Below are 22,759 nucleotides of genomic sequence, written 5' to 3'. Positions count from 1 at the left end.
AATTTGGTAAAAAATGTTGAATAATCTAACAACTTGATGAAACTATCAATTTCAAAAATAGTAAGATCAAAACTATGTCTTAATCATCACCAAAACATAGTTAGCTGTATTTCTGTCCATTTTAGGTTTCCCAAGGTCATAAAATATGTCAGTGGTTCTCATATTCTGATTATTTCCTCACTATAGCTTTAGGCGTTTTTTGACCTAAATTGTTTTCAACTTATGCCATCCAGTTACATTCAGTAACTGGAATCCTGCTTTAACATTCTAACCCTTCTTAGTCTTCTTTGCTGGATGATCCCTGCATTACTAAAGTTTCCATGGTGGATTTTCCCCAGAAGTTAGTAGTAGGGCACTGCTATTTAGTTACACTTAATTCCTGGTGGATCACATCTGGTACCATAGCTTTATGTAACTTCCATATCTGACAAATGTCAAAGGTATATACCCAGGCCCAATGTCTTCCAACTTCCCATATAACACTTCTACTTAGATGTCTAATGGACTTATGGAACCTACTTTTTTCTGAAGTTGTCTCATCTCAGTAAATGGTAAATGGCAACTCTATTCTTACTGTTGCCCCAAACCTCGAGTATTCCTCGATAATCCTCTCTCTCTCTCACAGGCAGTGTAAGTAAATGATGTTATTTCTAGTTTCCAAAGACATCCAGAATCTGGCCCTTTCTCCCACCATCATGTCCACAATTTCCCTAGACTAAGCCACCATCATCTCTCACCTGAATGACTACACTATTCCCAAGTGCTCTTTCTGCTTCTATCCATGATTTGCCTTTGCTCAGAAACACCCAAAGTGTTCACATATCACTAAGAATAAACTATCAAGTCCACTTAAGGATACAAAACCCTACGTGATCTGGCCCTCTACCTCTTGTTTGTTCTCATCTCCATTCTCCCTTTTAGTCACTAGATTCCAGACGCTCTGGCCTTCTTGTGTCCTCCTCTATGCTGGATACCTTCTATTTGTCTCCCAAGATCCACCCTTAATGTTTTTAACCTTTCTTCTGTGCCTAGATAGAGAGAAAGCTATGGACTCCATCAACTGATGCCTTAGCCCTCTGGTTTTAGCCAAGAGATCAGAAGGAGGAAGTGAGAAAGGTCAGAGAAAACTCTCTCCCTAAGGTTCTCTCTGAGTGGGCAACAACCCTCATAAAGGAATCCAATCCATGGAGTTCCCGTCGTGGCGCAGTGGTTAACGAATCCGACCAGGAACCATGAGGTTGCGGGTTCGGTCCCTGCCCTTGCTCAGTGGGTTAATGATCCGGTGTTGCCGTGAGCTGTGGTGTAGGTTGCAGACACGGCTCGGATCCCACGTTGCTGTGGCTCTGGCGTAGGCCACTGGCTACAGCTCCGATTCAACCCCTAGCCTGGGAACCTCCATATGCCGCGGGAGCGGCCCAAAAAATAGCAACAACAACAACAACAACAAAAGACAAAAGACAAAAAAAAAAAAAAAAAAAAAAAAGGAATCCAATCCTCCAAACAAGTCCTGTCTCAGGATTCCTGCAACTAGTCTAACACCTCAGCCCTTCAGGCCTATATCAGTAAAGGAGACCCACTGTCAGCAGTCTTAGGTACTGTGCTCTTCCCAACAACTTACTTGTGCTGTGTCTTTGCTCTTTACATGGAGACCTGAGAATAGGCTCAACTCAGATTACTCCTCAGAGACCATGACTGTTATAAATTCCAAGAACTCTCCCGCTTCAAGACTTCAGACCTTTGCATTCACTCCTTCCCAACCTAGGTACATTCATCTCCTTGATAGTCCTATGGCTCATTTCCTTTCCTCACATCTACCTCCATCCAAATATCACCCCAGAAGAGAGGTGCTCCTTGATTATTCTAAGTAAAATAACACAACCTCCTCCACTTCTCTCTATCTCATTGCCTTGTTAGTTTTTGTGCTGCCTAACCTGTTTTACCCACTGACATGTTACATATCTCTTTGTGTATTGCCTCTATTCTCCCATAAGAATGCAATGGGATGCTCTATTTGAAAAGGAACTATGTTGTACTCTGAAGTATCCTTAAGCCTAGAGCAGAAATAGGTGTGTAGTAGGGACACAATTATTATATGGTGAATGAATGAATGAGTGAATGAATAAATGAATGGAATTACATTTTAAATAACATGAGCAGAGGATTTAGTCCATCAGAGTACTGGGATGGCTCCATGTTGGCAGCTTGATTCTGAAATCTGAGGAAAGACAATACATCAAGGGCCTGATGTTCCCCCCAAGTGACTTCTGAAGCCTTTGTCATCCTGTGATTTCTAGTGTTCAGTTTTTCTTTCATTGCTCTCTGAACTCTGCTTGCATAAACCAAATGGGAGAGATCAACTGTAGAAGCTATAAAAAAGGTTTGAAGATAGAATGAGAAGTGAACCCAATTGGAAGACTGGGGCAAGCAGAAGTAATCTTGAAGAAAGCTGCAAAGGTCAGGCAGGAGAATATGAATGAGGGGAGCAAGGGTGAGTCTAGGTTTAACAAGAGGGAAGCATTCTGCTCTAGACACCTGGAAAAGATAGTTGATCCATTTATTCTGGCTCATTTTCAGGAGCAAAATGGAAAGATGAGTTGATAAACAAAGTCAGTGTGGGTTTATGTGTGTTACTTGCTTACAATAAGTTAGTATATTTAAGGCATAAATAGTGATTATTGAAAAGTTCATTTTCAAGATTATAGAGCCAAAGCAGAAGGGAGTAGAAAAGTGAAGCAAGTAAATCTGTAAGAATCAAAACCACCTTTCTCTCCTTATAATCATTAAGAGTTGCAGCGAGATAAAGTTACTAGTACCCACCTCAAATCATTGTGAACCTTAATGGCAGTTGTGAGTTTCAGGAACCATACACAGATTTTTGTCTACTCGTCAATTTTCCTTTACTTTCATAAGTAGAATTACTAAACACTTTGCGTTAAAATATATATATATTTTTTGAATCAGAATCAATGAATCCATTTAGCTCTTCAATACAGATGCTTAGAGTGGAATTTAACAGCCCAAATTTATTGAGTATCTTTTATGTTTTAATCATTTATTTGTATTTTAAAGATCATACATGAATAAGATTTCTGATTCCTGCCTTAAAGGAATTTACAGTCTAATAAAAGAAACAAGTGTTTTGCAAGTGGTAATTATTATCGTAAGTGAGACCCTGAAGAAGAAAAGGGTAATATTTCATGGAGGAGAATCGAACTATGAAAAGATTAGTATATATTTTAAAGGGAGCAGCATTTGAGTTGAAACTTGAAAATTATTTTTGTGATAAGAGTTCAGTAAAAACCATTACTCAGGAAGAAAACAACAAGGAAATAGAGCAAAGATTTTTCAGAAAATAGTAAAAATGAACAAAAAAATATGAATAGGCATAAAAGAACTTGTGGCATTGAGACACATTAAGACTAGGCTGAGTCACATAAAAAAGATGACCACATATGGTATATAAATAAAATTATGTAAGAATGGATAAGAAGTGACAGATTTGAAAAAGATTTTAGAGTTAGACTTGACAAGATACAATGACTGATTGGATTTGGATGGAGAGGTGAGAGAAGTAAAAGTTGGCTCCTAAAGTTTTAGCTTGGGGAACTGAATGTGTAATAGCCTGCTTAACTAAAATATTGATTAGAGTAGGAATAAGAGGTTTGACGTGCAGCTTACAGCACAATGTAGGAAGGAACTTATACTAGTTCCTGGTGGAGATGTGCAGTAGAAAGGTAGAAACACATATCTGGAAGTTTGGAGTATTTGGGACAGCAGGTATAGATTTGGGAGTTATTTTATAGGTGGAATCAACCATGAGGCTAATTTATGCAACTGATGGAATAAGCCAGGGATGAAAAATCAAGGAAGGAGATCTGAGTCCTTAGACCAGGCACAGATTTGAGAGTATGTGTTTGGTCACAGAGATTGTGCCCTGTACAACTCTAAGGACACCATTCCTAGAAGGTAGGATGGATGGTACATACTGAAATTGTTCATTGAGCCATCCTCAGTTTGGGGAAAATAAACCAGACAGAATATTTCAAGAGGAGAGAGAGGTGACCAAAGGATCATGAGGAAGACCAAATATCATGGGTGAAGGAAGAATAATCAAAACTATGACTGAATGGGAATTGTCAGAGAAGTGAGAGAAATATCCAAAGGGTAGTGTTTGAAAACAGAGGGCCCATTTTCAAAGGAGGCATAGACAACAATATTAAATTCTATGGAAAAATTAAATGCAATGCAGAATTTAGGGCTTTCCTTGTACTTGGGAACTAGGAGATGATTGCCTGTTGCCAGTAAGACTGAGGTTGGGGTGTACATCAGAAGTCAGCGGGCAGTAGGTCAAATGATGACTTGGAAAAGAGAAAACTGAAGCAATGCATGGAGACTATATCTGAATTTTTATTCTATTTAGAGTATTTCTTTGACTCTTGCACAAAGATTTAATGGTGCTGTATAGAAATTATACACTTTAACTTGAAACATTAAAGTTATGCTCTTACAATTTTTACCTATTTAAAAAAATTGTATGTCTGTTTAGCTTTAGTAGAAATATTTACTTCTATATTGTCTTTAACAGATTAGTAATAGATTAGTATCTTTAATAGATGATTAGTTACAGTAGTTGTAGAACTGTGCTCAGAAGGATTCTGAGGGTTTCTACAAGCTCATCTTAAAAGTGCCAGAAGTATTTGTCATAGAGAAAGAACTGGGGAGTACTGCATGTTCACTTTGAGAACAGGGACTTTTTCCGTCTTTCTTTATAGTCCAACACCTTGTGCAGTGTCTGCTCCTGGCAATAAATAACCGCTGAGTGAATGAATAAACGAATGAATACACATTGAATTGCAGTGGATTTGAGTTTGGCCTTGAGAAATAAACAAGATTCAGTCTGACCGGGTCAGTGCTTCTCAATCAAATGTCATGACATCCTACTTGGGCCACAAGTAATTTGCTGCAAAAAAATAATTTACAAAACCTTGCCAATGATTACATTTAAAACAATGCCTTGAATTTATGGTGTCTAATGACTATATTCTCACTCACATTCTAACTTGATTTCTTGAGTAAAAGATAAATGAGGAGATTCAGAGCTGAATTTCTAAGAAGCACAGGAAACTCTGGTTACATGACGCCATGGTAGTGGTTCCCAAACACAGGCTTCTTCCATCAAGATATCTAGGTACATAGAAAATCATGAAAAGTGTTGAGTATGTAGATATAGGGAAGAGGAAAATATCAAGTGGAAAGAAACTATCATATCAACAATTAATGGACGTGATAAGAGAACAGAGGCCAGAATACGTTTGACATAAGAGAAGGGCTTGAACCAGCCTAGTTGAGGAGACTGGAAGGCTCTATGAGATGCTATAGAGATATGAAATGATGAGAACTGTGTTCTGTTATTCATTGGGTGAAAATATTGGGAAATACACTTTTCACTCACCTACATAAAAGGAATTGAATTTCTATTTAATGAAAGGGTCGATGTGCCTTAATACCAGGTCAAAAAAAAAAAAAATAGTAGTAGAAATAAAAGCCATTTGGTAAGTTTGGAGACTGGTTTAAGAAGGGCAATGTCAGAAACATTTACTGGTCAAGTTTTTCAGTACAGCCGCCTCCAAAAAATGAAATAGCCATTATCCTAACAGTGCACAAAATGCATACAATATAAGTAAGTAATATAATTTTGTCATTTGAGGTCATGTTAACCTTCTTGAAGATAGAGCCAAGTACTCCCTAAGTTAATCATCACTTATTTTGGAGTTGGTGGCTATTTTGGCTTGAAGTTTTGTTCGGAACAAGCATGTGAAAGGCTGCTGAAATGCTATATTTGTTTATGTAAGGTCAGACTAACCCAGAGGTCTTCAAGTATAAAGTGAGAAAAGTTTAGATTGGTCCACAGTTGTGTATGTGATTGTACAAAAGATAAGCCATTCTTTACCGCCCTACAAGGTCAGACTACTCTTAATACTAAGTGCATTTACAGATATAGTAACCATTCAACTGAATGTGAAATATATTTGATGTGTAGCATGTCTTGAAATTTATATTTCAAAACATTCTTTTCAATGTATAAAAGGGGAAAACTTAGATATTGAGAGTAGTGTCAGATCTTGCAATTTACTTTAAGACATCACAAAAAGAGCCCTCAATTATGAAGTTTAATATTTCACTGACTCATGTCTAAACAATCAGCATATGTCTTGGTGAAGAGCAGACTACTGGCCTGAAAATTAACAATTAATTTTATATTAAGTTTGGCAGAATGGGAACGGCACAGTCAATAGTGCTAGCAAACAGCATGATTTATAGATCACTTTTAATTAAACATGAATTCTTTAAAGTTATTATAAAAATGAACACATTAAATTTAGTTCCTTTATCATTAATATTTTAGTAAGAGTATAATGGGTGCATTTTTATAATCTGTATTTTTTTAGATATTGTCCATCTGTCTCACCTGTCCAAATGCCAATATATGGATTAAAACAATGATTGCAAAGATAAATGACCCAAAGGAGACTTTCAGAACAATTGATAATTGGACTGAGATAAATTTGATATTTTAAGTGATCTTTCTCAAAGAACAATGTGTTATTTGGAAGGAGCCATTCATTTTTTTTTCAGCATTAAATATTTGTCAGCTCTTATAATTGAAACTTGAGCTAAAAACTTATGACTAAGTAAAATTCAGGGAGAGAGGGAATTTTTTATATGTCCATGTTGGATGAAGAATCTTCAATATGAAAGCTGCCTTTTTTTTTTGGCCTTCAGATAAGCCTTTCTTTTTCTTAGTGGAAGGTCAGTTTAGAAGTCTATAGAAGGATTTAAGATAATTGGCTTTAAATTAAGAAACTTCAGGGAGTTCCTATTGTGGTGCAGCAGAAACAAATCTGACTAGTATCCATGGGGTTGTGGGTTTGATCCCTGGCCTCTCTCAGTGGGTTAAGGATCCAGCACTGCCGTGAGCTGTGGTGTAGGTCTCAGTTGCAGCTTGATTCCTGCGTTCCTATGGCTGTGACTTAGGCTGGCAGCTGCAACTCCAATTCTACCCCTAGCCTGGGAACTTGCATATGGTGCAGGTGTGGCCCTAAAAAGAAAAAAGAAAAAAGGGAGAAGCTTCAATAAACTCAGAATACCTGATCCCAAACACTGTTTTCTCAGAGAAGCCCAGTGCAAGGAATAATGTAGCCTGGGAAGCATGAATGAAAACACAAATGATAAGGGAATATTTACTTCTAGAAATCTAGAGATAAACCACAAAATTTAACAAGGTGGATCCACAAGGAAGGAATTATACTATATATATTTTAACTTTAAAAATATAATAGGAGTTCTTGTCATGGCTCAGTGGAAATGAATCCAACTAGGAACTATGAGGTTTCGGGTTCGATCCCTGGCCTTGCTCAGTGGGTTAAGGATCCGGCATTGCTGTGAGCTATGGTGTAGGTCGCAGCCATGGTTTGGATCTGGCATTGCTGTGGCTCTGGCATAGGCCAGCAGCTGTAGCTCCAATTGGACTCTTAGCCTGGGAACCTCCATATGCTGCTGGTGCGGCCCTAAAAAGACAAAAGACTATGTGTACACACACACACACACTTGCATATATATATATAATAGCTTTATAAATCTAATTCATATTCTATGAATTATTTGATGACTATTTTAAGATATATTAGTTGAATGTTTGCTAGCTTCCTATCATTGCGTAGGTACTAGGCATGCAATAGGCAGAATAAAGCAGACATGATTCTGGATCACCTAAAGATTCACAGGCTGGTGAGGAGGACAGGAAATTATCAAATCACACAAAAGGTGTCCAACTACAAATTTTGCCCTGTGGGTTCTCAAGACAAAGAATGTGGGTTTACGACAAAGAAAACAGGCTTGCCCGGAGAAGTAAGAGGATACTTGAGTTTTGGTTTAGTGGTCGAATAGAAATTAACTAGGTGAAAGGGGCTCTTTCAAAACAGTATTTATTAAATAAATGAAAATAAATTCCAAGTAATTTTCCTGTGATGGAGGGCAGCATGAGTCACCTGAAAATTTGAAAGTCAGTGGAGTTGAAGCATTGAGAGCCAAGCTTAAACTGATGCAGGATAAGTTAGTACAGAGCAACCCAATACTGGGCTTTAGTCTCTATCCCAGAAACAAGTAAAAACTATGAAAGGATTTAAGCAGAATGAATGATCAGTTTATGTTTTCAAGAGCTCCCTTCTGCTGTAGGATATAGGATGGATTCCAAAAAATCAGCATGGCTATGAGTAAAAGAGTTAAGAAGAGCAGATGTGAGAAAAAGATGCTGTAGCTTGGACTTGGCTAGGAGGAGTGATGGAGACTGAGACAAGTGGATGGTTTTAAAGTCAATTAGGAATAATTATCTAGCAATTGCGCTGATCAAGTTTCTTGATTGAAAATAGTAAAAAACAACTCTAGAAAAAGAGAAAATTATTGGAAAGATATCAAGAAGGTAGCAGAATTGAAGAGAAATTAGAAAAATGAGCTTGGGAAACAGGTGAAAAGAAGAGTAGACACCCAAGTACACAGCCAAAATCACTTCTCTGGACTCTCACTGCAACTATGGCTACTGTGGACAATCTCAAACTACTTTGCATCTTCACATCTTTACATATCAAGACCCAAAGACCCAACCAGAGCATTAACTTCCCTGAGCATAGTTTATGGGTCAGAGCCCCAGTGACTCTGGGAGCAGGAGGGGGATAATTTACCTCCCTTTACCTTCTATCCTCAATGATGGGCTCAGTCTCCCACAGTGACCCAACCAATGAGGGACACTTTCACTGCCAGGATGTTCACATTATGTTTTAAAGTCAAATTGCAATAGATTGAATATGGCTTGAAATAGACAGCAAGACGTGAGACATGATGCCGCTTCCTGAGATGAGTTTAAATTGGGTTTAGGTTTTTTTCCTGGAAAAGAAGAGAATCAAGAGTTTGTTCTTGGGCATCTATCTAAAGGATAAGATAGGTACTTTTGGGTCTCATTTTGACCTATACTTTATTATCTTATACCCTTATACCCAACATATTAAACTATTGGTGTCTCTAAATAAGAAACTCCACCTGTAGTTAAAATGAACAAAATTGTGATTATTAGTAATGGATTACTTATCCTTTTCATTTTAATCATTTAAAACTCTTTTTTTCTTAGATGACATATTTTAAAAGATAATCTGTAGTAGTTTAGTGTATGAATCGGTTTCGAAATGGGAAAAAATGAAATAGCTCCCCTCATTCCATCAGTACATACGAGATTCTTAACCTGATGGTGTCTTTTATAATGTCTTGGGTAATGAACATTGATAAGAAATATTTTATTGTAAATTACTCTAGGTACCTACCAATAATCATTTAGAAAATAAATTATAAACATCATTGAATTTCTAATAAGTAGCCTATAAATATTTGGAGCATGCTAAAAGAACTTAGATTCTGTATATGTATTGTTCAGATACAGTTAGAAAGCTCTTCTCTGCAAATGAAGAATGAGAACATGGGGAGTCTTATGTATATTTTGAGACTATACTCATACTATTAGTTTTAAATAGTATGACTTTGAAATAGCCATTCTTATATAAAAAGCACTGAATTAAATTAATTTAAAATATTAATAGACAGGAGCACTTACTTAATTTAAAATATTAATATGCAAGATTTCCCACCGTGGCCCAGTGAGTTAGGGATCTGGTGGTGTCTCAGCAGTGTCTCAGGTCACTGCTGAGGCTCAAAGTTCAATCCCTGGCTTGGTGCAGTGGATTAAGGACCTGGCATTGCCACAGTTATGGCACAGGTGGCAGTTACAGGTCAGATTCGATCTCTGGCCTGGAAACTTCCATATGCCACTGGTGCAGCTAAAATAAGATAAAATAAAATAAAATAAAATAAAATAAAATAAAATAAAATAAATTATTAATAGACATTGTGATGGAAAATATTACTGAAAATAATGTACAACTTAAAATCAACCATATATTTTAGTTTTTTTAATTGTCATAATTCACATGATGTGTTCATTCACTATTTTATTTTTTTCTTTCAGTTTTCCTGAGATATATTGACACACAGCACTGTATATGTTTAAGTCGTACAGCATAATGATTTGACTTACATCACGAAATGATTGCCACAATATGTTTAGTGTATTTATAATCTCATATAAATACAAAATTAGAGAAATAAAAAATATTTTTTCCTTGTAATGAGCACTATTAGGATTTACTCTCTTAACAGCATTTATACACAACATACAGCAGTGTTAATTTTTGATCATGTGCACTACATATTTCGATCATAGTATGAATTTATCTTATAACTGGAGGTTTGTACCTTTTGACTGCCTACGTCCAATTCCTCCTCCCCCCTCCTCTCCTCTCCCCACTTCTGGTAACTCGCAAATCTGATCTCTTTTTCTATAAATATGTTTGTTTTCGAAGCATAATTGACCTATAAATTATGTTAGTTCCTGTTACACAACACGATGATTCAATATTTCTATACATTACAAAATGATCACCATGATAAGGCTAGTTACCATCTGTCACTACACTAAGATAGTACATAATTATGGACTATATTCCCCACACTGTACATTTCATACTTTCGACATTTATTTTGCAACTGGAAGTGTACCTCTTAAATGTCCCCATCTATTTCTCTTCTCCCCCTTACCTCTAGTTACAACTTAAAAGATTTTTTTAGTATAGTCGCTATGTTGTACAACCATAACCATTATCTAATTACAGAATATTTTTATCATTCCCAAATAAAACTCTATTAGTCATCCACGCCAATCACCACTGCACCATACACATGTGAGCACACACATACACACAATTCCCAGGGAACCACTGATCTATTTTCCGTGTGGATTTATTTGTTCTAGACATTCTATATATATGGTATCATACAATAAATGACCTTTTGTGTCTGGCTTTTTTCCCACTAGCATGTTTTCAAGGCTCACATATTTGTAGCAGGTAAGAGTATTTTACTTCTTTTTTATGGTTGAATAATTGTATGAACATACTGCACTTGTTTATTCATTCATCTATTGATGGACATATGATTTACATTTCCCTAATGATTAATAAAATTCAGTATCTTATGTGCTTATTGGCTCTTTTTATATCTTTTGCCTAAAACTGTCTGTTCTTTGTCCACTTTTGATTGGATTATTTGTCTTTATACTGTTGAGTTTTAAGCATTCTTTTTATACTCTGAACACTAGATCTTTATCAGTTATATGACTTGTAAGTTTTTTTTTGTTTTTTTTTGTTTTTGTTTTTGTTTTTTTTTAATGGGCACACCTGCAGCATATGGAAATTCCCAGACTAGGGGTTGAGTTAGAGCTGTCACAGCCACAGAAACACCAGATCCAAGCTGCATCCGTGACTTATGTTGCAGCTTGTGGCATCACTGGATCCTTAACCCACTGAGTGAGGCCAAGGATTGAACTCACATCCTCATGGAGACAAGGTCAGGTCCTTAACACACTGAGCCACAACCCCATGTCATTTCACTTTCTTGATAAAGTCATTTAAAACACACAAGTATTTAATTTAATGAAGTCCAGTTTATCTTTGTTGTTGTTATTCATGCCTTTGGTGTCATATCTTAGAAAACATTGCCTATTCAAAGAGGATACATATTTATACCTATTTTTTCTTCTACAAGTTTTATAATTTTAGCTCTTACATGTAGGTCTTTGATCCATTAGGACTTAATTCTTATATGTGTGTGAGTTGGGAGCCTAATTTTGTTCATTTGCAGGTGAAGACCTTGTTGTCCCAGGACACATTGAAAAGACTATTCTTTTCCTGTGGCGTGCCTGACACATTGTGGAAAATCAATTGACTATGGACATATGGATTTATTTTTGGACTCTCAATTCTATTGCATGGATTCATTAGGGGAAAAATCTATTTATTAAAGGTATGATGAGATAAAAAAGAAAGTATATGGTAAGGATGGAGTTCTCGTCGTGGCTCAGTGGTTAATGAATGTGACTAGGATCCATGAGGACACAGGTTTGATCCCTGTCCTCACTCAGTGAGTTAAGGAGCTGGTGTTGCTGTGAACTCTGTTGTAGATCACAGATACAGCTCAGATCCAGTGTTTCTGTGGCTGTGGTATAGGCTGGCAGCTGTATCTCTGATTCAACCCATAGCCTGGGAACTTCCATATGCCCTAAAAAGTATGGGCCTAAAAAGACAAGAGACAAAAAAAAAAAAGAAAGAAAGAAAGAAAGAAAGAAAGAAAGAAAGAAAGAAAGAAAGAAAGAAAGAAAGAAAGTATATGGTGAGGATAAAACATGAAAAAAAATGGCAGAAATAGACCTAAAAACTTAGTAATTATAATTTGCTCATTACTTAAGCAAATCTTCATTGCATGTCTATTAACTGCCCACTGGGAGAAATATACAATAAATAAAATAAGGAAAGAGTTTGGCATATTGAGAATACTAAGTGCTATGGAAAAATAATAAATCAGGCAAGGGGTTAAGGGGTGCTGGGTTTGGTTTGCAATGAGTAGTTGAAATTTGAGTCAAAGTGTCCAGGAGGTAAGGGAATAAACCCTTAAGATAGCAGTGGAAGAGCACACCAGGAAGAGGGAACAGACTTGCAAAGATGCTGCAGGGAACAAACCTGGCCAATTTAGTAAAAAAAAGGAGGTCAGGGTGGCCAGTGTCAGAGAAGATGGGAGGGGTGAAGGTTTACATCTGCCTGAGAATTCACTGTAAAGATTTTTGTCTTTTCCTCTGAATAAGATGAGAATCCATAGAAAGGTTTTGAGTAGAAAATAATTGTTATCTGACTCACTTTTAGACAGAATTATGGTGGCTTCTAAGTTGAGATAGGGTGTGGTGGAGCAACTACAGAAGCAACAAGGGAAGTAAAGAGGTTGTTGCCAAAAGGCAAGTGAGAGATGCTGGTGGTATGGTCCAGGCTGATGGTGGTGAGGATAGAGAGGTGTGATCGACTGATAGTGATAGATAGATAGATGGACAGATAGATAGAGTTGATTAATTGTCAGAGCAAAAGAAAAAAAATGGAGTTCCCGTCGTGGCGCAGTGGTTAATGAATCCGACTAGGAACCATGAGGTTTCAGGTTCGATCCCTGGCCTTGCTCAGTGGGTTAAGGATGCAGCATTTCCATGAGCTGTGGTGTAGTTTGAAGAGGTGGCTCAGATCCCACGTTGCTGTGGCTCTGGTGTAGGCCAGTGGCTACAGCTCTGATTGGACCCCTAGCCTGGGAACCTCCATATGCCGTGGGAGTGGCCCTAGAAAAGACAAAAAAAAAAAAAAAAAAAAAAAAAGTCAGTAGATAAAACTCTCAAACCAAAAGGCAAATTCTCTGATTGAACTTAAAAAATATATATATATCCACTCATATGCTAACATCAAGAAGAGATATACTTGAAACAAAAGGCATAAAAGGGCTAAAAATGGAGGGACGAGAACAGATATTCTGGTCAAATAGAAGCAACAGAAAGTGAGGATAACAATTTTTTTTTTTTTGTCTTTAGGGCTGCATCTGCAGCATATGGAGGTTCCCAGGCTAGGCATTGAATTGGAGCTATAGCTGCTGGCCTACACCACAGCCACAGCAATGATAGATCTGAGCTGCATCTATGACTTACGCCACAGCTCACAGCAACAACGGATCCTTTAACCCACTGAGGGAGGCCAGGGATTGAACCCATGTCCTCATGCATACTAGTTGGGTTCTTTAACTGCTGAGCCATGACAGGAACTCTGATAACAAATTTTAATAAGGAAAAAATATATAATTCAATCAAAAAATTAAAAAATAAAATTAAGTCTCCAAGTAGGATGCTGGCAAAAGAAAAAGTAGATTAAGAGGATGTAATGATCATCAAAATATATGTACTTAACAGTATAAACACACTTCATATATACATATATGTATATATATGATATATATCTGAACAGTAAATGAATATCTCACAAACGGATACATCTGTAAGATTAAAATGAACAATGTGTGAAGTACTTAAATTAAAATATCTATCAGCTTGAACTAATATGCCCAAGATATAAATATATTACAAATTTACGAATGGAAAAAAATATTTTTTCGAACAGAAAAATAGTCCATGTACTATTTTTCCTGTAAAAGGGAACATTTAATTCCAACTAATCATCACTTTGTGGACTGTATTTTCTGATCATGTCATAATTAATGAAGATTATTTTACGTTTTATAAACTCCATGTCTAAAACTAAAAGAGACCCTGATAAATAATCCATAGGTTAAAGAATAACTTATTAAGGATATAAATATACATTCACATATATATATGTATTTGCCCAATGATATACTTGTTCTCACTGGCCAAATTGACTAAAATAAAAAAGACCAATAGTACCAAATGTTGTCAAGCATGTGAAGCCATAGAAATTCTCACACAATGAGGATACAACCATTTTGAAAGATAATTTGGCTTTTCTTAGTGAAGTTGATGATGCACAAACTCCATGAAGCATCAGTTTCACTCTGGAAACTATCCCCTAGAGAAGCTCTCCTATGTGTGAACCAGAATAGATGTGCAGAATTTCCACAGTAGTGATAACAGGGAACAGGAAACAACCCAAATGCCCACCAATAATAGAACAGAAAAATACGCTGTAGCACCTTTATAAAATAAAATGTTACACAAGAACAAAGAGTAATTAATTACAGTTATTTATTTAAATGAAATTGGGTAACAAAAATAAATATCAAACAAGAAAAGAAATTTACAGACAGAAAAACAGAATGGGTTTCATTTGCATTAAAGTGAAGAACCTAGATATGTATTTGGCAAAACTATAAAGGAAAATTAGTCAAGGCATTGACTGATATAAAATTCATGGTTGTTGTTACTTTTAGAAGGGAAAGAAAGTTGAATGCATTTGAGGATCATCAAAAGTAACTCAGTGGTAGGTACATGAGAGTTTATTTTGTTATTGTATATAAAATAAACAAAGAAACATATAAATAAACCACCAAAAACCTGGAAGTGTATACACCATTTGTTGATAGTTAATTATGAGTGAAGGATTTATGGTGAGATATACCTACTGTATTATTATTCCATAAATATTTTCCAAGATTTTCTATAATGAGCAAATAATAACTGTATATGAAAAATGCCCAAAGCTAAAACAAATTCTAAAATGCATGGTCAGGTATGTTGGCTGAAGGTCTCAAAGGAGACTCATGCTTTTCAGTGATCCAGCAGCCAGCTTCAAAGCCTCAGCTGACTGCAGAGGGTCTGACAAACAGGGATGCACACCCAGTTAGCCATCAGCTTTCTAGGTCTCTAGTACCAGAGTACAGGGCTTTCTGAGAAGAGCTACATGGCTGGCTCCACAGTGACCAGGCCAGCATGTTTGAGCATATTCTAAACACAGAAATGTTGGCTCTCCAAGATGAGAATTGGAAATTTTTTTAAACACATGGAAGAAAAAGTTAAAAGAAAGAAGACAAAGATGCAATTAGAAAAATTTTTAATATGAAGTAAATTATCATGAAGCAATAATGATTAAAAAAAACTCAGTAAACAGTTAGCTAAAAACTGGAAAAAAAAGAAAGAGTCTATACCAATAAAACAGGAAGAAAGAGACAGAAAACTATGAAATCAAAACAAACCAAAAGAGAGAGAAAGAGGAAAATAAAATCAGAAGTTGTTTTCTTTGTATGAATTTACTCCTAGGCAATGGCAGGATGGAGAGAATGTGACAAGGATATAACTCAAAATAAGACTGATAAATGAGAAATAACTACAGACAGAAATTTAAAATAGAATAAAATGCTATAAAGAACTATAAAGCAATACATTTGAAAATTGCATGGTAGATAAATTTTTGCATATTATAAGATGGAAAAACTGGCAGAAAAATAATATAATCTTGAATAGATTAATACCAATTAAATGTTAAAGTAATCAATCAATTCCCCTCTCCCCTCAGTAAACAAAGAGCCGCTAGCTGAGAGAGTTTTATACTGAATGTGGCAAAATTCAAGGCACATATCATCCATTTTTATTACAAATTCCTTCAGAAAATAGAAAAGAAGGAAACATTGACCAAGCCCTTTTAAAAGACTAGGGTAACCTTGATTTCAAAACCAGATAATGGCAATACATAAAAAAGAAAGATATGAGTCTATAACTCTTGTAAGCAAAGACGCAAAGTCTTAATTAAAGTAATAGCTAAATATAATCCAGAGTTAAATAATAATAATAGTAATGTATCATGATAAATAAGGTTTATCCTGGGAAGGCAAGACTATTTTAACATCAGAAAAATATGTCAGGTTAACTCAGCATATTAATATATTAAAGAAGAAATATTCACATGATTATCACAATAGATGCAGAAAGATTATTTGATAAATTTCACTCTATGTCTGATATGGGTTCTCAGAAAATCAGTATAGAAAGGATTAACTTTAACTTGATAGAAAAAATTAGCAAATCCAGAAGCAAATATCACATTAAGGCAGAAACCTTAGATACAATCTCTGGAAGACCAAAATAAGAGAAGGAATTGGCTCACATCTGTACTGTTCCACATAGAAATAGATACTTCCACTATTACATTAAGTCACACACACACAAGATAGAGATATAAGTACTGGTAAGGAAAAATGTTATTATTTATAGATTGTTTATGATCAACTACATGAAAACCCAAAAGAATCAATAAACTATAAAACCTAGTGACAAGTGAGAGGTCAGATGAATGAATAACTTTCAAAATTCAGTGACATTTTTTTCTAAACTAAAAATAACAGGTTGAAAAAATAAAGAAAATAAAATTGACCATGTTAAGCTCCATCTAAGAAATAAACTAAAAAGAACCCACATACCTTTAAAGAAGAAATGAGTTAAACTATAAAAAAAAAAGAAGATAAATAAGTGGAGAGAATGGCCATATATATGGATAGGATGACAATAATTTAAAGGTTGAATTTTCCCCAAATTAATCTACAAGTCCCATAGAATTCTCATCAAAACTCTACCAAAATTTTTTGAGATATTCAGCAAACTTCAACATTCATAAGTAATTTTAAATGAAATTAAGACCTCATGCAATATTAGGGGAGAGAAAAGCAAACTAGGATTTCTTGCCCCACTAGATAGTAAGACATATTTTGAAGACATAAGACTCTGAAGTACTAGTTGGAAACAGGCAAATAATCAGTGGCACTGAATAGAAAGCAGACACTGGTGAGGAAAGGTGGCAATGTCAATAGAGAAAGAGTGACTTACCTAGTGATTGCTTTGGGAGAACTGGTTTGCTTTACAGAGAAAAACAAACTTCATAGAGATCAAAACTTACATGTCCTAGGTCAGCCAGAATGGGATTAGTTGATTATAAAGACATTATGATTGTGATCTTTGAATAGAGGGAAGTTTCTTAAACCAGAACCAAAAAACACAAACCACCCTAAACTGATGGATATTCTATGCAATGAAATAGATGAAAGAAGAAAGTTAACCTACAGTTGATCAGTTAGTTGATAGCCTGGGAGAAGACATTTCAAATTCTAAACTTTTAAGGGATTATTATCTAGTCTAAAATATTGAAAGAATGCCTACAACTCTGCAACCAAAAAAAAAAAAATGGACAATGTAGAATATGCACAAAAAGAATTAACCTACATAGCTAACCAAGTATTTGAAGAAATTCTCAAACTTATTTTAGTACTCACAAAAATGCAAACTAAATAAAAAAAGGAAAGAGCCCTTGATTATCAGACTGACAGTAAGAACATAGATAAAACCGGCCTATGACACAGCTGCAGCAACACTGGATCCCAGCTGTGTCCGTGACATCACAACTTGTGGCAACGCTGAATCCTTAACCCACTGAGTGAGGGCAAGGATTGAACCCACATCCTCATGGGTACTAGTCAGGTTCTTAACCCACTGAACAATGGGAACTCCAGAAATTTTTCTTTTTTTTTTTTTTTTTGTCTTTTTGCCTTTTCTAGGGCTGCACCCACAGCATATGGAGGTTCCCAGGCTAAGGGTCCAATTGGAGCTGTAGCAGCCGGCTTACACCAGAGCCACAGCAACTCGGGATCCACACCTCGTCTGTGACCTGACCTACACCACAGCTCACGACAATGCCGGATCCCCAACCCACTGAGCAAGGCCAGGGATCAAACACACAACCTCATGGTTCCTAGTTGGATTCGTTAACCACTGAGCCACCACAGGAACTACCCAGAAATTTATTTCTTAAACTTCCAATGATACCCAATTCATACCCAATACTGTGGAGCTAGCTTAGTAAACACTACATACAAACAAAAATGGCTAAATTCGAAAAGACCAGCAACACCGAATATTGGTGAGGATATTTTGCAACTACAACTTTCTCATACATTGTTGCAGGAGCATAAAATATCACAACCCACTTTGGAAAACAACAACAACTGGCAGTTTCTCATAAAACTAAATTGTGTATCACTTAGTAGTTTCACTCTTAGGTGTTTCTCAAAAGAAATGGAAATATAAGTCCACAAAAGACTTTACAAGGATGTTCGTGGTAGTTTTATTCATTTTAGCTAAAAACTAGAAATGGACCATGTCTCTATCAAAAGAAGAATGGACAAAATATAGTATATTCATAAAATGAAATGCTAACGAGGAATTTTACAAAATGAACTACAGACACATATAACAAAAATGAATCTCAAATATTTTTTACTGAGCGTGAGAGAGGCTTATAAAAAAGAAAACCTATTGCATGATTCCATTTACGTCAAGTTCTAAAACAGGTAAAACATTTGTGGTGGTGAAAAATCAGAGTAGTAGTTCCCTCCTGGGGGCAGAAACAAAGAGACTGAAAAGAGACACCAAAGAATATTCTGGGGTGATAGCAATGTTCTAAATATTGATAGGGGATTAGGTTACATCTCCATAGATATATGGATTTGTCAAATCTCATTGAATGGAACAATTAAGATTTATGCATCTTATTATAAGTAAATTTTACATCAAGAAAGAAAACCAGTAGAAAAAGATTAAACTTTAATGAAATGCAAGCAGACATGGCAAGTGGGGAAGTGTGCTGATGTGTGCAGCTTCTTTTGAAATGCATAAAAATAACAGATTAAAACATGGATAGGGTTGAAATATGAGTTGACAGATAATAAAGCGACTATGAAAAATGTTAATTGTAGAAACTAGGCGTTGGCTATACAAGTGTTCCAATACATTCTATACTTTTTGTGAATGTTTGAATTTTTTCAACACAATTATTTTTTTCCTCTACATAAAGCAACTTAAACTGTCTCATCTTGATCTGGCAGAATGAATCTTAAAGACAGACTCATGGAGATGACACATCGTGTTGGGGAAATTGCTTCAGTTTTGTGCAAGATCAGAACTTGGTGTCACTATCCAACTAATTATGTGCCAGTTCCTGACAATGACTTCTACAGGGAGATGATCTATCTGCTGCTCTGTTCTACAGAGTCCTGCATATCAGGGCCAAGAACTCAAACTTCCACATATCTGGTCATAAAGTTCTTGGAGCCTCTCCATCTTACATGAATGTGATTTAGTTTTTACCGCATTGGGATGTTTAATTGTGAATCTACTTGTTCATAACACTACTCCATGCTCAGAGTGACTGGATCAAAATCAAAGACAGGACCCATGTGACACCAATTGCTATTCACATTATAAATTGCCTTGCTTCAAACATAATTTCTTCAGTAATCACAGCTTAATAACAAAGGTACATAACGTGCAGCCTGTATGATCAGAATTCTCACAACATTAGTAAGAAGAACAAACACTCCTACTCGTCCATTATCAGCACAATAATGAACATATTTTAAGTATAAATTATTATATTTCGCAGAATTTTGCTCTTCCCAAATTCCAACACCGTGAATAAATATAATAGTCATATGAAAAAATGATGGAGTTTCTATTCCAGGGATTGGGTTCAATGGCATCTGAGCATAATTACCTATATAAAAATATTCTCTTTCCAGGATTATATTAAATGGTTACTTCCAAGAAGAGTGAAGAACACTTAAAAGTCCACATCATTCACCTACTTTCCAGAGTTTCAGAATAAAGATGAACTAGTTAATTACTTTTAAAGGGGCAATAAGCAATCAAATACCTTGTGAAAGTTATAATGCAAAAGTGATTTTATTCTCTTTCAGATGAAATTGTATGTTTCAGCACCCTGAGGTAGGAATATAGTAAAGAACAGTTTTAATTTGTTAATGCAGTCTCAAAAAATATCTAGTAATAACCAAAGTGCTCCAAAGAACTTATTCAAGTAGCTATTTCAATGAAATACAGAAAAAAAAAGGAAGACATGGACCATCTTAGGGAGGGCAGGGAGAGGCTACAAATAAGCTATGTTAATAAATATAAATTAGCGCTATGAAAATTTGGGTCAGAGACTTAATATTTGATAAAGTCTTTACAGAAATTTACTTTTGAATGAGGTTTTGATAGAGGAAAGGAGGATGTTATGGGAAAGAGAATAGAATTTAAAGATATTTTGTTTGATTTATGGTATTTTATAATGAACACAACTTTAAAGGCAGTCCATATAATCTGATTTGAAAAGTCAGTGACTGATGACGAAAAAAGAAAATATGGGTTACCTACTGAATTTGTTTGTATGAGTAATGCAGGTAATAAATATTTTAAACTCTCTTTTATTCAGAGCTTTTCTTTGAACTCTTCTATATTATTTCAAATCAAATCTCTAAATTGTCAACCCCTGTAAACAACAAAATTACATTTTTCAAATAACAAAAACTAGAAACAGTATAAGACTGTCTTGAAAGCAAATTTGTTTGTTCTTCATAGAAAAGTGTTGAGCTGGATAAATTAATATTTATTTTACTTACTTTCATATTATCTGATAAATACTGATTGATGTACCCTTTAACAGGACTTCAGTTTCTCCCATAATTCCAGAAGAAATTATCTTTGTAGAGTCAATCAGAAAGTCAAATTAATCAAAACAATAAAGTTTATAGTATTTTTGTAAAAATTACAATTATAATTGTAAAAATTTACATTTTCAATGATAATAAAACAACTTTCTTTTCTCACTTTATAAATCGGTGAAGTCATGATGCCTAAATTTGTTATTAAGCAAATTCAGCCTTAATGAGCATTTGCCAAACTCCACATTGATGCTTAGAGAAGGAATAACATTCAGTGACTATGTTTCTCTTACTACAGATAAAAGGATTCCAAGCTCTTTCTCTCTTATCGAGTTTATTCTGATTGCCTATATGCCAAAGATGTGATCTTCAGGTTTTATTAGATATTTGATTGCTTTGTTGGAAGTGACCTTCAGTCTACAACAGAGATGACCCCCAGATATATCTCTTCTGGGACATTTCGTCCTATTTCAGATTATCAGCTCCAAAGGTTAGATAGTCGGGGATGGATGGGAAAGATTTTTACCTTTTATTCTCAAACTACAAGTAAGATCTCCAGCCAGTTTATGTTTGGGTTCAGTAGTCTTACAGGACTGCTAGGAAAAAAAAAAAAAAAAAAAAAAAAAGCCTGTTTGACTTAGTAAAAGGCAAAGCTCTGTATATAACTATTCATTTTATTGCTTATTGATGTGATGAGCAATGAAGTTCATGCACTTTTTTTACTTTTATGACAATTGATCTTAATAGCTTTTATATAGCACAAAATGTCATGTCAAATGTTTTATGGAATCCTATATTGTTAATTATTAATTGTGTTAATAATCTTAGTTTTTGTTAAAATGGCAAGATCCCTGTTCTTAAATCTGGAAAACAATTGAAGCAATAGGACTACCCCCACTCTCTTTCTGGAATAAAGGCAAGATTAGCTTGGATGGGGTTAAAAGGTCAGAAGAGAAGGTCAGCTTTTTGTCAATATGCAAATGAAAAGCTGCTTCAGACAGAAGGATACAGCTTGATGGACCAGTGAACCCAATCATTATTATGCCACCAAATATGTTCGCAGTTGAAAGCTGGTCTCTGAAAATGTGAACACCTTCTTTTCAAACATTCTGTAGAGTTATGAAAAGTCTATGTTTATTCCCTTGGTAAGGAATTTAAAAGGTGTTATCACACACCATGCCAAGATCTGTGTGGCTAGGTGATTTACATTTTATTCCACACATTTCTGATGCTAAAATTTATCGCATGTGTGGGGACTACTTGGAAATGGAAGCCTGCCATATTCAATTGCAGATTATGCATGGGATAACAAAGGTCGTATTATAGGCCATATTTTGTTTCTGCAGAAGATGCCTTAGAAATCACTTAGACATACGTAGATATTTTCAAGAACTTGAATCACCGGAACTTAAAACTATAGTCAGCAAAAACAGCAAGGTCAGCTGGGAATAGTTTACCACATCTCATAAAATGCAAATAACATACAAAAGTTCTATTTGAAACATACATGCCCTCTTTCATTGGTAACATTTTCTCTAAACATCAAAATGTTATCTGGCCTAGGTAATTTAGCAGGAGTCTTTGTGACAATGCACCCATTTTTAAAATTGTAGACAGATTATAATGTTGTTTGTTAACAGCCGACTCAGAAAGCATGAGCAATTCTAATCAAATCAAAGTTTATAACGGTTAATAAATCACACTGAATAGCAGATCCATTGTTATTGTCACATGCCAACAAGCTACACAGAATCTACATAAATGACTATTAATTTTATACAGTCAA

The 22,759-nt window shown here is 35.3% G+C and overlaps 1 long non-coding RNA gene across 1 annotated transcript; it reads left to right on the top strand.

Annotated features, from left to right (window-relative positions):
- LOC106505835 lies at positions 10,427-21,130 on the top strand. The gene is made up of 3 exons (XR_001300635.2): positions 10,427-11,006; positions 11,800-11,961; positions 19,360-21,130. It is a non-coding gene; the product is annotated as an uncharacterized LOC106505835 (long non-coding RNA).

The sequence above is a fragment of the Sus scrofa genome, chromosome 13 (genome assembly GCF_000003025.6).
Source record: "Sus scrofa isolate TJ Tabasco breed Duroc chromosome 13, Sscrofa11.1, whole genome shotgun sequence".
Classification (NCBI taxonomy): domain Eukaryota; kingdom Metazoa; phylum Chordata; class Mammalia; order Artiodactyla; family Suidae; genus Sus; species Sus scrofa.
Note: the sequence above shows the minus strand (reverse complement) of the source record. Positions and strands in the feature narration are given on the sequence as shown.